This window comes from Perognathus longimembris, chromosome 12 (assembly GCF_023159225.1).
Source record: "Perognathus longimembris pacificus isolate PPM17 chromosome 12, ASM2315922v1, whole genome shotgun sequence".
In the NCBI taxonomy this organism is placed as follows: Eukaryota; Metazoa; Chordata; class Mammalia; order Rodentia; family Heteromyidae; genus Perognathus; species Perognathus longimembris.
The window spans coordinates 61,328,114-61,345,588 of record NC_063172.1 but is presented as its reverse complement, the minus strand read 5'-3'; the positions used below and the strand labels follow the sequence as shown (position 1 = coordinate 61,345,588).

Below are 17,475 nucleotides of genomic sequence, written 5' to 3'. Positions count from 1 at the left end.
ATAGAATTTGAGATGTTATCACTTTTGGGTAAAAGAAAGAAAAGAAAGCACTGGCAAAGAAACGCCCACCCATACCTATAACATGTAAGTATATTGAGTCACACACTCAAAATTCTATCTATACCACGAGTACAGTCATGTGTTATTTAATGACATGGAGGTATACTAAGGACTGCTTCATTATTTGATGTTATCATTGTGCAAGCAGCCTGGAGTATCCCGACTGAAAGAAGGCTGTATCATTAAGCAATAAACTCTTACGGGACCACCATACATACAGTCCTTCACTGACAAAATACTGTGTGGCACACGACGGTCAGATCTGTTACTAGAAATAGCTATGTCTTGTGTGTTAGTGGTACCAGTCGGAAGTATTCAAGGACACTGTATATCGAGAAAGCTGAAGGGAAGGCAAGAGAGCTAGAACTGGGAGCCTAAGGAGCATCCAGGCTAACTCTAATCCTAGGCAGGAAGAAAAAAAATGCTAAAAGCAAATCTTGTCTTGGACAAATCCCGAGGAGATATTTTGAGAAAAATGAGTCTGCAGTAAGCTAACTACTTTTTAATGTGAGGCGGTGTCTTGGAATAGTCAATGGAAACAGAGCTGGCACACTAGTAAGTTTTGCAATGAGCATTTGTCTTTTTAGGTTAAAAGTGTTTGTGGCTGATAAGATACAGCGTCTGAGGAAAGGGGGCCTCACGGACTGTAATCCGTTAATATACAACCTTCACCCTCTCAATTTCTCTCCAGAAGCTGTCCTAGAAAGCACAGGTTTGTAAGATCTCAATCTAGGTTTTTCCTACCCTTCTAAGAACTACATTATTTTGATGGAAGCACTCAAAGCAATTTCTACAGAACAGTTAATGCTACAAGCTATTTAAAACAATCTGTCCTGATTTGAGTCAACTGCACCATTAAAAGTTGTGATCCTAGGCAAATTCATTAAACAATCTCTAAAACTTCCTTTTATCACCTGTAGAATAGCAATTATCATTCCTACCTCAGCATTTTGACTAATCCTGCTTCAAGATTCAGTGAAAACAGTTTGTGTAAACAGCTTGGCAAAACGCTAACTCGAACAAAGTCCATGTTCCATAAATGTCAGCTATTCAAATCCCTCCAACTCATTATTCTCTTTTAAAATATTTTTTTATTTTGATACAGTAAAGATGGAAGAATAGCACAAGGATCACTGATAATGCTAAACAAAGCAACTGACTACATTCTATCTAATTATTTTATAACTCCCTTAAGTCACTTTTAAGTGAAAAATAAAATGAAAACTGTGCTCTGTCTCTTCAGCTTCTGATCTTTTCTTTGGAGCACAGTGGGATTCCCAGGAAGTTACCCCACTCTCCTCTGTCTTTCCTGAGGACAGAAACCTTCCCTCCCTCTAGCTGCCACTCCAATGCTAAATTTACTTTAGGTTTGGCCCCCAGCTTGTCTCTTCCTTACAGTCAATAGAAGCTGGGAAGTGAGGCTGATTCAAGTGTCCTGAGACTTGAGGACCTGCAATTCTTACAGATCTTGAGAATACACTGTGGTCTCTGCTGGATCCAAAAAATTCAAATATTTCAGAACTGACTGAATGTGCCTGTGCCACTGATATATTTCCTGCTATTTGCAGAACTTCAAGTTTGGGGCAAAGGAAGAATGATGGATTCTGTAGAAATCAGCCATAACTCAAGTGCAGAGAATAACTTTATAGATAGAGCAGAAGAACTGCTCTATCACTGTCATGTTTCGGACCAATGACATCTGAGTCACCTCTACGTTATCAAAAACAGAATAAAGTAAATAGCATCTGGCCATCATACTGGACAAATACATATAAATGTAAATTGTACTTTTCAAATGTCTATGTAGTACAAAGGAAAACGGTATTACAGAAATTCGCCATTTCAAACAATGCACTCTTGTCCAATCATAATTCAAAATGACAATCTGGGAAACTTTTAAGTTAATATTGAAATCAAGACACATGGTTTGATAGGTTCAATGACTAAAAGTCAGCTAATAAAAACAGTGACTCCTCAATAAATATGCCATATGATCTACCAAATGCTTCTGGCACACTGTCACATTCAATCTTCACCATTCCCTTGTGTAGTTGGGTTGTATTATTATCACCATTTTTGTAATTCATCCCCTGGTCTTTCTGATCTAAGAGCTGAAATTCTCAGCCACAACCCAATAAGTCTCCCACAAGACCAACTGTTCTTCTCATCCCCATGGAAAAGGAAGGTCTTAAGGATGAAAGACAGACACTGTCACTTTAAATGCCAAGATAGCCCAAGAAACCCACAAATACAGCAAGCACACACAGTGGTAATGTGGACAGAAAAAGCCTGGGTTGATAGGTATGACATGTGATTACTGTGTGTTGCTGTATGTCGAAAGTACTACTTGACATAAGCTTCCGAGCTGGTTTGGGTGGCAACATCAGCACAGAGGTTACACATGCAGATTCTAGTCTAGCCAATCTGGATTCAAATCCCTCCTCAACTATTTATTTGTAGTGTTCAGTAATTTAACTTGTAATTCTTCTGTCTCTTTGTCAATAAAATGGAGATGACACCATCCATGAAAACAGCACAGGCTGGAGTAAGCATCAGTGGCAGAGCCCAGGAGCCCAGCGAGGGCCTGAAGCCCCATCACTAAAACAAAGCAGAACAGAAAAGTGCTTAGCATGATACCTAGCTCAGCATTGGAATTACTGTGGGGTTTGTTTTGTTTTGTTGTTGTTGTGTGTGAGCATGGAGGCTTCCATTCTGGACTTCTTTCTGTGGAGGCTGGTGCTCCCACTTAAGCCGCACCTCCACTTCTGAATTTTGGGTAGTTAAGTAGGGAATAAAGAGTCTCACGGGCTTTTCTTTCTGGGCAGATTCCGAACCGTGATCCTCAGATCTCAGCCTCCTTCCTAAGTAGCTAAGATTACTGGGGTGAACCCAGATCTTATCAGTATATTTAAAGTTGTTTTGTTTATTATTCGTTACCCAGTCATACTTTTTTGAGGGAGGGTGCTGTCGCTTAATTTAAGCAAGATTCTGAAATTCTCAGGTTGAGTCTACAAGATTTTTCTGACAAAAATTATCAAACCTGAAATTGGTTAAGGCAAAATTTCAAGCACAAACAAGGTGAAGTACACGAGAAAATAAATACTGTAATACTTTCTAGAACGTTCATTCTGGGCTGAGAATGTGGCCTAATGGGAGAGTGCTTGCCTAGCATGCATAAAGCCCTGGGTTCCATTCCTCAGTACCATATAAATAGAAAAAGCTGGAAGTGGTGTTGTGGCTCAAGAGGTAGAGCTCTAGCCTTGAGCAAAAGAAGCTCAGGGACAGTGCCCAGGCCCCGAGTTCAAGCCCTAGGACTGACAACAAAAACAAGGAAAGAAAGATTCTTCTAAGCATCTGGAGTTAACAGTTTTGGTACCATGCCAGCCCCACCTGTAACTAAAGTAATTGCTAGGTCACACACTTCAAAATACATCACAATCTACAGCACAGCTTTCACTATGTTCAAGCTGACTTTATTATTCATTTAGTGCACTGGCAGACACTATCTTGAAAACCTAAGCATACTTATAATTCTTCAAGGGACTTCTTACTATTTACATGCTCGGTATTATGTTAAAGAGGTCTAATGGTTTTTAGGTGTGTTGAAATATTATGTACATCCATAATTATGTTTTATATATCAACAGAACAGGTTTCTAAAATGTTTATGCTTCTCTCAAAAGGATGAACAGGGAATCAAGTATACTCTCTAAAGCAGGGGTGGGAAAATGCTTTTCTGCCAAGGGCCATTTAGTTACTTATAATTTGAGAGCCATACAAAATGACTAATGAAGGCAGATGGCCATGGGCAGCCGAGATTCATTGGAGAAGCATACCTATCTGCCCCATCGTGATTTTATGGACTTTATATGGCCTGCAGAGTTTCCCACCCCTACTCTACAAGGTCAAAGTAGTCCCCCAAACCTGCTGCAGAGCCAGGAGCAAAGTTCGTTACCTGGGTTTCACACACTGCTTATTAGCAGCATCCTGTGTGGAAATCTGTGACTATGGCAAACTCAGGAACCTGGGAGAGTAGGTGCCCTCTCAATCCTAATACACTTGTCTAGTTCTCACCTTTCACTACACAAAGGCTGGTAATAGAAGCACAGGTCACTTGCAGTATGACTGAAATAAATAAATGGTGAAAAATTCAAATCTGCCACATGACTTCCTCTCTTTCCTTGGTCACTGCTGAAGCCAGAAGAGGTCATGGCTCCCATGTCCTCTTTATTAGGCAACTCCTTAATGGCTCCACTGAAAAGCACAACACAGAGCCAGGTGCCAGTGGCCCACGCCTGTAATCCTAGCTACTCAGGAGGCTGAGATACGAGGATCATGGTTTGAAGCCATTTCAGGCAAGAAAAAAGCTGGAAGTTGGGCTGAGACTCAAATGACAGTGCCTTGGGCAAACAACTTCAGGAACACCACCCTGAGTTCAGAAAAAGAAAGAGAAAGAAAGAAAGGGTGGGGGAGAAAGAAAGGAAAGGAAAAAGGGAAGGAGAAGGAAAAAGGAAAGGAAAGAGAAGGGAAGGGGAAAGGGGAAAGCGAAAGGAGAAAACTACTACATCACAAAATCTACAAGCACCTTTCTATTTAGCACTTGGTAATTCCTAGACAAAAATAATCCCCCAAACCCTAGGAACACAGTGCTGGGCCAACTGTGGTGGTGGACACCTGCATTCCCAGCACTGGGGAGGCTGAACCAGAGGCCAGCCTCGGCTACATAGCGAGACCAAGTACTAAACGAAGGTTAAAAAAAAAAAATGTTTGTTTTTGCCCAGTCCTGGGGCTTGGACTCCACTGTCCCTGGCTTCTTTTTGCTCAAGGCGAGCACGCTACCTCTTGAGCCACAGCACCACTTCTGGCTTTTTCTGTTTAGGTGGTGCTGAGGAATCGAACCCAGGGCTTCATTCATGCTAGGCAAGCGCTCTACCACTAAGTCACATTCCCAGCCCCTAAGGGTAAAATTTTTATAGATGAATCATCTCCCTACAACCAATGTTGTCTCCCAAATCATCTACAAACACACAGCACTGCCCTTCTGGAAGAGACAAGGGGGATTCTGGTAGAGCTGACCAAGTCACAGCATCCAGAAAGCCCAGGAAAAACCTACATCGCTCCAAGGGTGCCACTTAAACAGGTCCCTAATGACACCTCCTGAATCCCAGAGGACATCTTCATGCGAACCAAGAATAATGTACAATCACAACCAAAAATCTTCTACATACGCTACCAAAATCAAACCTACAAACACTTCAAAAAAACTCACTTCTGCCAAGCACTTTAAAAAAAAAAAACAGCAACAACAACAAAAAATCGTTTCAAGGTTAATGCTCAGAAATGTTATCATCATGTGATATTCAAGTGTATAGCTCAGAAGCTTTGCTGGATGTGTCGCTCTCATTTGCCACCAGCCGTCATACCATATAATCTAGTTTTTTACAATAAACAAGTGGCTTTGAAGATAATTTACATATTAAATAGGCTAATATACCTCTAAAAATGAAATAGGTATCCTGACCAAGGCTGTTAATTTCCTCCACAACTATTTAAGTAATGTATTCATTTCTACCCTACCTATGTAGAACAGCAACTATCTAACACAATTAACCCTCTCTCTGTGAGAAGAGCAGTCCTGCACGCAAGGCATCTACCAGTAATCTTCTCCCAGCGCAAGGACCTGGTTGGGATGAATAGGTAACTAGCTACAGAAAGTAGCCTGCAGAGGAGAAGGCACAAAAGAATAAGTGTGCACTTCTGATTGCCACAGGTTTCCCTGCTAAGTCTGTGATGAGGAAACTCTTACAAAGTGCTACAGATTAGTTCAGTAACAGCAAAGTGCTACACAGTAAGCAAGTAACTATGGTTCCCTCCCCTTTCCCATCTCCATGAGCCAGCCCAGCCAGCCCCTAGTGGGCTCACCATACAGTAACATTTTGGGGGTAAAAACCAGAAAATTATTTTGGGGAAGATGGAAATGCCACTAGCAATATAATGGAATCTATAACCGTGTTATCATAATCCAGTATCAGTATCAGTGATCTCAGGCACATGCTCCCCAAGAACTCATGATCTTCTTCCTCAAATCTGATCCTTGTCCTGATCCTACGCTCCTATGAACAGCATCCCTAGCCAGCCAAGCAGCGGGCAAGCACTGGAAATCCATATCCTCAAACCCCATTCATCCAACTCCTAAGGAGTTCTTAGGCTGGTCATTTCTTGTGCCATTTTTTTCTCTCCATCCCCATAAACACTGATCTAGTCAAAATACTTTATATTCCTTCATGCCGTTAACACAACAAAAGCAGGCACAATTCTGTCCACAGCCACCACCTCATCTTCAAAACACTTAATTATAAGCTCCTCCATGGCTCCTACTACTACTTTCTCCAAAACTCCAAATACTATAGTCTCCAATCGAGGCTGATACTGACTCCTGCTTGAGTCTGGTCTTGAAGCTCTGTGAAGACCACAAACATGAAGCCAGGTCAGTTGGCAGTGCCTGAAATGCCCCCTTTCTTCTACTGTAGTGCTAAAACCACTTCCTAGGGGGCTGTGCGTTCACACACCTAGTTGAAGCTCAAAGTCATAAACTCTCTGTCTTCCCAGTGTTCACTGTTCAGCACTCACAGTCTCATGGCAGGCTTTTGTCTGCCTGTTTTTAGGCCTACCAACTCCTCTTAGGTCACCACTGCATCCCCAATTCGTACCATTGTACCTTTCAGGCGCAGGTATCCAACAAATAAACAGGAAAACTAATCAGAGTCCACATTCATTTGCCAGGAGAGCCAAGCCTGCCACCCACACAGATAGTGCGAGGCTCAAAGGGCCACTAAGAGTGTCTGCTTCCACACCAACATAAGCAGACAAGTCTGAGAGCCAATCAGCCTTTTCCACCCAGTCATGTTTCTTCATTAGTGATCTACACTCTTATTCTTAAACAGATATTCTTGGCTGAAGAAACGGCTCCAAGTGGTAAGCGCATGCCTACCAAATCTGAGGCCCTGAGTTCAAACCCCAGTACCACCAAAAATAGAACAGAACAAACCGGCACCCTGGAAAACACTTCTGTGAGAAAACTGTCATGTTTACAGAGACCTAATATTACTTATAATGTACCAGGGTCTAGTTACAGAAATGAATATATACTTTTAAATGGAAAACAATAGAGAGAAATACACTACTGGAAATTTTATTTCTGTATTTTTCTAGACAATGGAGGGAAGACACCAAACACAATGGAGGTAAATAAATTATAGTTGGCTTAGAAACTGGATTTTCATATGCTGTGAGACTGTAAAACCAAAAGGTACATTTTGACCCGAGACTCTCCTGAGGCTAGTGCAGTCATTCAACAAAGATAAATCAAAGCCAGTATTTCTCTGCGAGGCACCATGTTAGGCACCGGGGTGACGACTGTGACTAAGGTGACCCGGCAATAACCCAGGGACCAGCCAGGAGCAGCTGCCTTCATTTATCTCCACTTTCTTAATCTGTAAAGTGAGAAAGTTCAACTCAGGTTCTAAATATCTGAAGGTTCTAGTGATTATAAATATGAATTTTTATTTTACAATATCATGACGATTTCTGAATTGCCTACTTATTATCTTTATCACACCGGTGTGACTTCATTTAAAACTTTTAATATACTGATTAAAAATAAAACAGGACAATCATAGCATTTTTAATTACCATTCAACTGGTTACTACCACCTCCATCAATGGCACAATTCTGCCATGACTGCAACCTGAAGGATACCCGAACTGAAACAAATCATTCCACCTTTACGTGTTTTGCAAAAAGGGTAAATGGTTTATTCCCAATTACTTTTATTAACATCATCATCTTTGAATGTCAAAATATTTTAGAAGACTAACAAAATTTCTTAAGAAAGAAGAATAGTTTATCTCCCAAACTAAGGAAATAAAATGCCTGTAAAAATCTGTTAGGACAGGAGAATGCTAAGGTCTGACGTGAGTCACTTACACACACACACAAAAGGGCAGTTCATGGGCTGGGCCTAGTGGTAGAGTGCTTGTCTAGCATGCATGAAGCCCTGGGTTCGCTTCCTCAGCACCACATATACAGAAAAGGGCCAGAAAAAGCTGCAAGTGGCGCTGTGGCTCAAGTAGTACAGTGCTAACCTTGAGCAAAAAAGAAGCCAGGGACAGTGTTCCCACCCTGAGTTCAAGCCCCAGAACTGGCAAAAAAAAAAAAAAGGCAGTTCTGTGAAAATACAGAAATGCATCCTGAGAATAAGACAATTTAAAGTTGCAGAGTCCTTATGTCTCGGAGGACAACATTCCTCTATCACCCAGAAGGTTTCTTCTCTATCTTTTCAGTAAATTTAGCTTGCTTTACATGCAGGAATCATTTGAACTCTGACAGTGAATCACATTCTTTAGAAGACACAATTTAAGAGGCACTTTTTGTAGTCACACACACTGCTCGGCCCTAACATTTTTCTTCCTATGTTGCCTTTACGTATAGATGTTTTTGAGATGACCACAGTGTCTGCCAGTGAACCCAAAAGGCAGTAGTATTTCAGATAATGAAGGATGAAAGGTAACTACTGCCTCCAAAGTCAGAGGCAAGTACCTGACTGCAGAAGGCTCTTTCCTACTAGATGACAAACTCCCTGAGGGAAAGGACGACCTCTTACTGCTCACAAGTGGAATGCTTGCCAAGGTTTGCCAGTGAAAATGAACTAAATGATGGTGACTAGACAGCTAGTAAACTTCACACAGTGTGTGTAAAATGTCATAATCTTTGCTTTGAAACCACAGCCAACCCTAAAATTGCCATTTAGATTTGCCTGATGGATTACAAGGCAGGTACATGGATGAAAATATTCTTCTTCTGACCTAATTGCTTAAAAATGACAAGCATTTAATTACTTATTTTGCTTGTGTGTGAAGCAATTCTAAGTTTCCTTGATATTTAGTATTAGAAAGGTATTCACTTTACCTCAATAACAAAAGACTCTCACTATGGGAAAAGTTCTGGAAACGTTCTTGTAAGTTAAAGTGATTATAACCTACACCAAATCCAGGTGAATCTATGGAAGTACTATTTTAAAACCTAAGATCTTGGTTATATTATTTTAAATTTTACTTATATATTTTCAACTTGGGGGAAAGTGTGTCTTTTTTTCTTTCAAAAAGTAAATTGATCCTTGAGTTTTAAATTATCACCTACATAACTACTCTACGTTTCTCTTCTGCCTTCCACACAGAAGTAATTTTTTAAAGTAATTCCATTAAGGCAGTGGAAATAGGGTTTAGGATTCACATGCCAGCTTTTTATAAACATTTGAATCTTGAAGGCATAAAGAATCGAATTTGTCAAACTCCAGTTTTGGTGACTTGCACTGAAGGAGGGGAAAAAAAAAAAACCCAGAAACTATCAAGAGAACATAAATAATAAAGCCCACAGTGTCAGAAAACAATTTTAAAACCTGAGCATTGTGCTCAGGAAATTCACCTGTTACAAACCACACACACACACACACACACACACACACACACACAAATATTTCCCTTAATCAGATTATCAAGAAATAAAAAAGGAATACTGTATTTCCACCCTTGGGCAAGATTTTCTTTCAATCAGCTCCTGAATTTTCCTGGGTAAACAAACCCCTTTCCATTTCCAAACTCTCACTCTACTTTGCAACTTTTTTTCAACCCTCACAATACAGTTTTTCAAGGAAAATAAACTTTTCCTGCGCAAAGCAGAGGACTTAAAATGTCTCCTAATCATCACCTAGCAAGGCAAAGCGAGTCCCACTCCACGCCCCAAGCATCTAGCTTTCAGCCTCTTTATTATCATCGTCAATGAATGGGCCCCAGTCAAATGAAAGCTGCCATTTTAGGGTAAAGACTAGAGGGTTTCTGTTGTGCAACAGCAAGACAAAAACACTGCGGACAAATGTACGCTGGGGGCTGGGGCTGGGGCTGGGGGCTGGACTCAATTTCATCAAAATCCCCCAAGTTATTTCGGAAATGGGAATTACCGATACTTGAACAAGACTGCACCCTAATAACCGGAATAAATCAGACTCCCGTGCTGCTGAGATCACTAAGATTTTTTTTTTCTTTCCTCATGGTGGGAATGGGATCTGTGAGGAAATAAAAAGGTATTTTCTTCTACTGCTCACTACGTGTGATGAGTACTCTCGCCCGGCCCCCCTTCTGAAAGAGGATGGGGGGGGAGAGAACAGTACTCAATCTCTCAGAAAGGCAGTGCCCACCGTAAAGAAAGCTTAAATTAAAAAATATAAAAATCAGGGCCTTCACGTGATCCTTTAAAAAATAAAGGAAGGCATTGAATGGATCCCCGACACGAAGCGCCGCGGACGGACGCGGTGTAAGCGAGTTATTTAAATCGATCGCGGGGTGCCGTACAATGGGGAGCCGGGAAGTGTGCTCCGCAAGTGGAAGGCCGGATAGTGTATCTAATTCTAGCGATTCCGAAGGAAACTCTCCATGTGGGTCGCTACTTTTCTTTTGTCCATTGTCTGTTCCGAAGAGGGAGGAAAAAAAAAAAAAACTAGTTTAAACCCGGGGCGTGAACAGTCCGTCCGTCCCTACCAGTGAGCTCGGGGGAGCCCGGCGGGCCGGGCCCGGGCGCTCCGCGGGGGCGCTCACAAAGCGGGCGGGCGAGTGCGGGGTGCGCTCCCACGGCGCGCGGGGCGGGCGGCTCGAGGCAGAGCCCTCCGGAGAAAGGCGGCTCGGGAATGATGGCTGCTCGGGGCCGGCGGCTCCTTCCCCGGAGCCTCCTGACCACCGTCCACCCCCCCACACTCCCCACCCCGCGCGGCCGGAGTCCCCCCGGTCGCCCCCGCCGCCACCTCCGCGCTCCCAGCGCCGCACCGCAAGCCCACCCGGGGCCGGCGCTCCCCCCCCCCCGCGCGCCCCCCGCGCCCGAGCCCCGCGGCCCCGGTGCGAACCAAACAAACAACGCGTCCCCCGCCGCCCTCCTTCCTCTCCCCGCTGACCGCCTGGCCTCCGGCCACCGCCGCCGCCGTTCGCGCTCCGAGCCGCGGCTCCCGGCGGGCGCCCGGCGCACCCCGGGCCAACTCGGGGGGTCCACCTGGCGAGCCCCCCGCCCCGCCCCGCGCGGGGAGCGGACCCCCCCCCCGGCGGGCGTGGGGGTAGGGGAGGGGGGGTGCGGAGCCCCCGGAGTTGCGTTCGGGGAGGAGGGGAGGGAGAGTCGCTATTATGCTGTGGCCGTGGCCGCCGCCACCGGCCCGGCCAGCTCGGCAAGGTGGGGTCCCCTCCCTCCGCCCTCGCTCGCGCCCTCCCTCCACGCCGCGCCTCGGCGCGCTCGTCCCGGCCCGGCTCCCTTTCTTCTCCGCCTCGCGCACTTGGGAAGCGCTGGGGAGCCCCCCCCTCACCCCGCCCCGGGAGCCCCCCGGCCGCCGCCACGCAACTCCGCTCCCGCGCGGTGGGGTGGGCACCGGCCGGGCTCGGGACGCGCACCCCCCCCTCCCTGCCCGCCCGCCCGCCCTCCCTCCCGCCCGCGCCTCGCGCCGCGCGCCGCGTGTTCGCGCCGCCCCCGCCCCACGCGGCGGCACCCCGCGCACTTTCCCCGGCGCCGACCCACCTCGCCCCGGCCAGCCCCGGCCGCCCGCCCGGCCCCGCCGCCGCGCCCGGCACGGACGCACTTTGTTCGCGCCGGTGTCGGCCGCTCCCGGCGAGCGCGGCGTGGTCGGTCCGGAGCCGCGGGGGAGGAGGGGGGGCGGGGGCTGAGGGCCGGGGGTCGCCGCCGTCCCCGCGCCGCTCGGCCGCCCCGCGCCCGCGCGCCCCTCGCCCGCCCTGGAGTTGCAGCCCAACTTTTCCTCCTTCCCTTTCCTCTCCGAGGCGGCCGGCAACTCGTGCTCGGCGGCGGCGGCGGCGGCGGCGGCGGGGGGACACGCGCTCGCGCTTCCCCGCGCGCGGACCCGCTCCCTCCGGTCCCCCCGGTCCCCCCGGTCCCCGTCCCCACCCCCCCCCCCGGCGCCGGCCGCACCGCGCAGCTCAGCGCAGCACAACAAAAAGCCATTTACATGCGAGGAAGTGAGTGACCCGCGGCCGCCCCGCGCGCCCCCGCCGCCGCCGCCGCCGCTCCCGCCCGCGCGGCCCCAAAGTTGGGGCGCCGGGCGGCGCTCGGGGCCGCAGGTTCGGGGCCCCCCGCGGGCGGGCGGCCCCGGAGACACCGCGCGGGCGGACCCGGCGCCCCCGGCGGCGGCGGCGGCGGCGGCCCCGACCCCTCGCCCGCCCGCCCGCCCGCCCGCGGCCCTCGCCCCGCACACGCCCAACTCCTCGCCCCCAACTCACTCCCCGCGCGGCCCCCGCCCCGGCCCCCGGCGGCCCCGGCCCGGAGCGATTTCCTGCCGCCGCCGCCGCCGCCGCCGCCCCTCCCGGGGGCGCCGGGTGAACTCTCTCTCGCCGGGCGCTCACCGGCTGGCTCGCTCGCTCGGCCGCTCGCTCGGTCGCTCGGGCTCCTCCGCTGTCTCGAAGCCGGCGGAAAACAAAACGCAGAGCGGGCTCCGGAGTTGGCTGGGCGGCCGCGGCCGGGGGGCAGGATCCACGGGGCGCGGAGTTGGCCGGGCGGGCTGCGGCGGGGGCTCGGGCGAGTTTCAGGGTCTCCGGGTGCCCCGGCCGCCTCCTCCGCCTCGCTCCTTTGTGTAATTCCACTCGATTCAAGTTTAATCCGATAGTTCCCGAGCACGAGCGCGTCCGCCGCACCACCACGGCTCAACCCCCGCGCCGCCGCCGCCGCCGCCGATGCCGCCGCCGCCGCCGCCGCCGTCCCCGCCGCCGCCGCCGCCGCCGCCGCCGCGGCCCCAGCACGCCAGCGCCTGCGCGCGCCCGGCTCCGCGCGCGCGCGCGCGCCTGCGCCCGGGGCTTCGGGGCCGCGCACGCGCGCTTCCGCGGCCGGCTCCCTCCGCGCCGCGCCCGCGCCCGCGCCCGCGCCCGCGCGCCGCCACCTGACGTCAGGCGCGCCTGGCATAATTTATGCAAGAATTCGGCCGGGGTGGCGGAGGCCGAGGGAGAGGCCGAGAGAAAGGGGGCGGCGCGGGGCCGCGGGGCCGCAGCCGGCGCGGGGCGGGGCGCCACTTCCCGTCCCCGGGCGCCGGGCGCGGCGGGGCCGCTCTCCCCCCCCCCCCCGCCGGCGGGTGCGCGAGCGGGAGCCGTGGGTGCGCGGCGGGCTCCCCGCCGGGCTCGTCGGAGCGCTCGGCCCGGGGTGCGCACGGCGGGGCGGGCGGCCACGTCCTCCCCCGGCAGCGCCTCCCCGGGGTCGGGGGGTCGGTCGGGGGTGCGCCGCCCCGGGGCAGGAAGCCGCGGCGATCCCCCCCCTCCCGCCCCGGCCCCAGCTCGAGGTGGGGGGGGGGTGGGAACGGAGGTGTCCCGACGCCCCGACTGCCAGCCTCCTCCCACCCGAGATCGTTTTCCCACCGGGAGCGATGCCGAGTGGACCCCGTCCGGGTCGGTGCGTCCGCGCCCGCGGCTCCACATTGCAGCTCCCGCCGCCTGGTTGACCAAAATACACAACAAAAAAATAAAATAAAATAAAATAAAACACACCGCCGGATCCACCCCGGAGTCCAAAAGTTTCCCCGGATGGCGGCGTGGATTTGGTGGATTTGGTGGCATTTGTTACCAACCCCAAAAGGTGGGGGGGGGAAGGAGGGCGAGAGCAATGGTTATGAAACAAAACACAACAAAACAAGAAAATAGGATGTGTGCCCATTATTCAACGTGTCTCCACTCGAATGCTTTATTCATCGCTTGGCCAATAGGGCATCGGTGTAGCATCCTCTCGCGCCACCCCGATGATCTTAGGCCACTTCTCTTCCCCGAACAAAATAAATATTCACACACACACACACCCGAGTTTTTTTGGGGGGGTTGGGATTTTCAAGAAAGAGATCTTCAGACTGAACACTTTCGATAGGCAAAAGTCCGAATAGGCGTAATTTTATAAACCGTCCACCATAATAAACTTTTAAGATTGTTTTGTTAGGTTCGAGATTACACTCATTTTTTATTTTTAAGTCAGAAAGAAAGAGCATCGTCCTTTGATCGTCCTGTGAGAGTAGAGCCACTTGGCTATTTATTTCTAGACGGCAAAATGAAGGAGAAGGGGAAAGGGGGAGGCACGGGGGGGGGGGGAGAGAATGAGGGAGGAGGGAACAAGTTGGAGAAGAAATGTACGCGCTGCCTTATGTTTGAAACTGTAACCCCTCTGTACGTCACCGTCACAATCAAGAAGTGAAAAAATAAATGAGAAAATACAAACTATGCAGAGTATGAAAAGTCTCATTCACAGCCTGTAGTGCTAAACCTGAAATTGAAACATTTGTGTTTGGACCCAAAAAAATGTATCAAAACTATGTCATTGGGTAAATACTACAACTAGTCAACAACTAAACTTGATTGTCCTAGATTTGCTAAAATGTTACTATCTAGATAGATAAGTGCATATATATATGAACATCATATAGAAAGAATGCTAACATTTTCAAAAGTTTGGAAATACTAGAATAAACCTTTATCTAAAATAGACTAATTCCATAAACAAAGAATCACAATTCTGAGCTTAGTCAGAATTTCCATGAAGTTTGTATCCCTCGGTGGTAGATGTTTTGGGAAGTAGCGGGGAGTGTTGAAGACAGGACGTGGTATTTAGAAAGAAATGCGTAGTACCTGACTATATTTGAGTACTTTAAAACCTGATATGACATAGACAGACTTACTACTTGCCTTTTACAATAAGTCCCAACTCGATGTCTATTTCAAGCCAATTTGCAACCTTAAAAAATGACCTGGTGAAAATATAATATTACTGTTCACTTATATCAACAAATAACATGAAGTGATTATGAGAACGTCCCAGGTGTTATTGTATATTTCACTAAGAATTTAGGAATCTGCTAAAATAGAGAGACAGAGACAGAGACAGAGAGAATGTATTGTAATATAGCAGAAATACTTTTTTAAAAATACAGCCAGTATATAATGTAAAAACAGCCCAGTATAGTGCCTCTTTGACTTTCTCTCATTATTATCCTGGTCCTTATCCCAAGCCATAATAAAGACGTAGTGTAAGCTTTCCAAAGCTGTCTGGGTGGAGAAGTTTGAAGAGCCGTGAGAATTGGAGTGACCCAAGGCAAACGCCAAGGCAGAATTGGCCTTCCTTGGACATAGCTTCCTTCGGCCCCCACTACCTTAAGCCTGGAAACTTTTTCTCTCCATTTGGTTCACAATTGAACTGAATAGTTTAAATTCACAAGCTTTTCTTTAAGTATGCAAATACCTTTGGGCAAGATAAGGGTCATTCACAGATGACTGTAAACTGGTGTAATGAGTTACTTTGTTTCCAACACTTCACTGAAACTAACAAAGTTAAAGACTTAGTCATTCCTTCAAAATAGAGTACAGAAGTAGTGTGGTTCTAGGAGCTGGAGGGACAGTAGTGAACTAAACACAACTTTTCTTGCCCCTGTGTCATTCACAGTCTAGTGGGTCAATAGTTTTGATTTAATGATAAGAAGGCCATAATTTGGAAGTCTTAGTCTCTGGGAAATGGAAAGGCCTGAGTTCCTGGTAGCCAGAGGGCAGTAGAAAGATACTAGAGACCTGGGAAATGGGGCCCTAATCAAGTGGAGGAGCAAGGCCCCATGACCTATTACAAAAAGGATTTCGAAGACCAGAGTCAGGGGCTCACATCTGTAATTCCAGCTACCCAGGAGGCTGAGATCTGAGGACTGTGGTTTGAAGCCAATCCAGACAGTAAAATCTGGAAACTCTTATCCTGTGAGACGCATATCTCCAATAAACTACTCAGGAAAGACCAGAAATGGCTCTGTGGCTTAAGTAGTAGAGTGCTAGCTTTGAACCCAAAGAAGATCAGGGACAGCACCCAGGCTCTGAGTTCAAAGAAAAAAAAAGTGCTAAAGAAACATCCAAAACAAAAGTCAAAAACAAACTTTACCTGCATCACTATACAATAATGGCATAATCTTTTCCTATAGCTTTTTCATTCATACAAGATGTTTATGGCTTCCACTTGTAATTTTATCAATCCAGGAGGCTGAGATTTGGAGGATTATGATTTGAACTCAGCCCAGGCAGAAAAGTCTTCAAAACTCCATCTCCAATTAACCAGCGAAATACTGGACTAGAGGTATGGTTTGTGGGGTAGAACGCTAGCCAAGCAAGAGGCCCTTAGTTCAACTCCCAAACCATAAAAGAAAAGAAAAGAAAGAACAAACAAGCAAAAAAACAAAACAACCAAGATAGGCACTAGTGACTCGTGCCTATAATCACAGCTACTCAGGAGAATGAGCTCTGGGAATCATGTTTTGCAGCCAGCCTGGGCAGACAAAACCTTGAGACCCTTATCTCCAATTAACAAAAGGCTAGAACTGGAAGTATGGCTACAAGTGGAAAAGAACCAGCCATGAGCAGAACAAAACTAAGAGTGGAAACATATCTCACCACTAGCACATAAAAAAAGAAAGAAAAGTAAGTACTGCTATATTTGTTAGAAAATTTTGCCATATCCCTTTATATTAAGATGTCCTAATATAATGGTATGTAATCTAAAATTACAGCATCCCATGTGATACTGCCTTTTTCCTTGTTACTTATACTGCTTTAAAGTTACTCTTTAGTCTGTCTTAAAATTAAAGCATGCCTGGCTTTGGTTTCTCTGTGCACTTACATTTCTTTGTTGAATTTGCTTCCCTGAGTTTTTCACATAGATAGCATATGAATATGAATTGCTTCAATCATTTTCCTCAAGATTATGTACTTTTTTATTTGTCAAGTGGTATCTGTGGCATGAAAGAAATGTTTAGCAATAAGCCCACCACATCTCTTAAGTAAGCAGATAGAATAATGATGGAAAAATCTTTAGAGAAAATTCCCATTTTTATCTCCATTAGCCCAGAATACTAATACATACTTTTCTAGGCACCTATTTGGAATCATACCATCAGTGAAAAGAACACCACGGTGACTAGAATTAAGCCATTGCCAGTTATAAAGATAGCAAGTTCAGATAACTTGGAGCCACGCTTTGAGAAAACATTTGGTGAGTGCTTACACTTTTCTGTACCTTGGGGACATGGCATGGTCCTTGTGTTCTTGGAGCTCCTGGTGTGTGACAGCCAAAAGGACTTATTTGGGGAAGGGACTGTAGCTCACTTACAGAATAAGGCCTTGGATTCCATCTTCAGCAGAGACAGACAGACAGACACACACACACACACACACAGAGGTAATGAAAGAAGAAAAATAAATAGTGATTCTTCCTAGAGCTGCACAGGAATTCAACACAACGATGAAGTCTGATGGGGGGCTGGGGGAGGGAGCATTTTCCAACAGACAACAAAGAAGCTTGATAGTCCCAAGCCCTTGAGT

At 47.6% G+C, this 17,475-nt stretch overlaps 1 protein-coding gene across 4 annotated transcripts in view; it reads right to left on the bottom strand.

Moving 5' to 3' along the window:
• Chd7 (chromodomain helicase DNA binding protein 7) overlaps nt 1-12,806 on the bottom strand; it is a 198,780-nt gene extending 185,974 nt beyond the window's left edge. For 3 of the 4 annotated variants that reach the window (XM_048358974.1, XM_048358978.1, XM_048358979.1), the window contains exon 1: nt 12,505-12,806. The gene's annotated coding sequence lies outside the window, so the exon portion shown is untranslated. Of the gene's footprint in view, nt 1-11,668; nt 11,860-12,504 lie in introns of those variants that run through there. The other variant, XM_048358976.1, reaches the window with a different exon arrangement.
• Nucleotides 12,807-17,475: the final 4,669 nt, after the last annotated feature.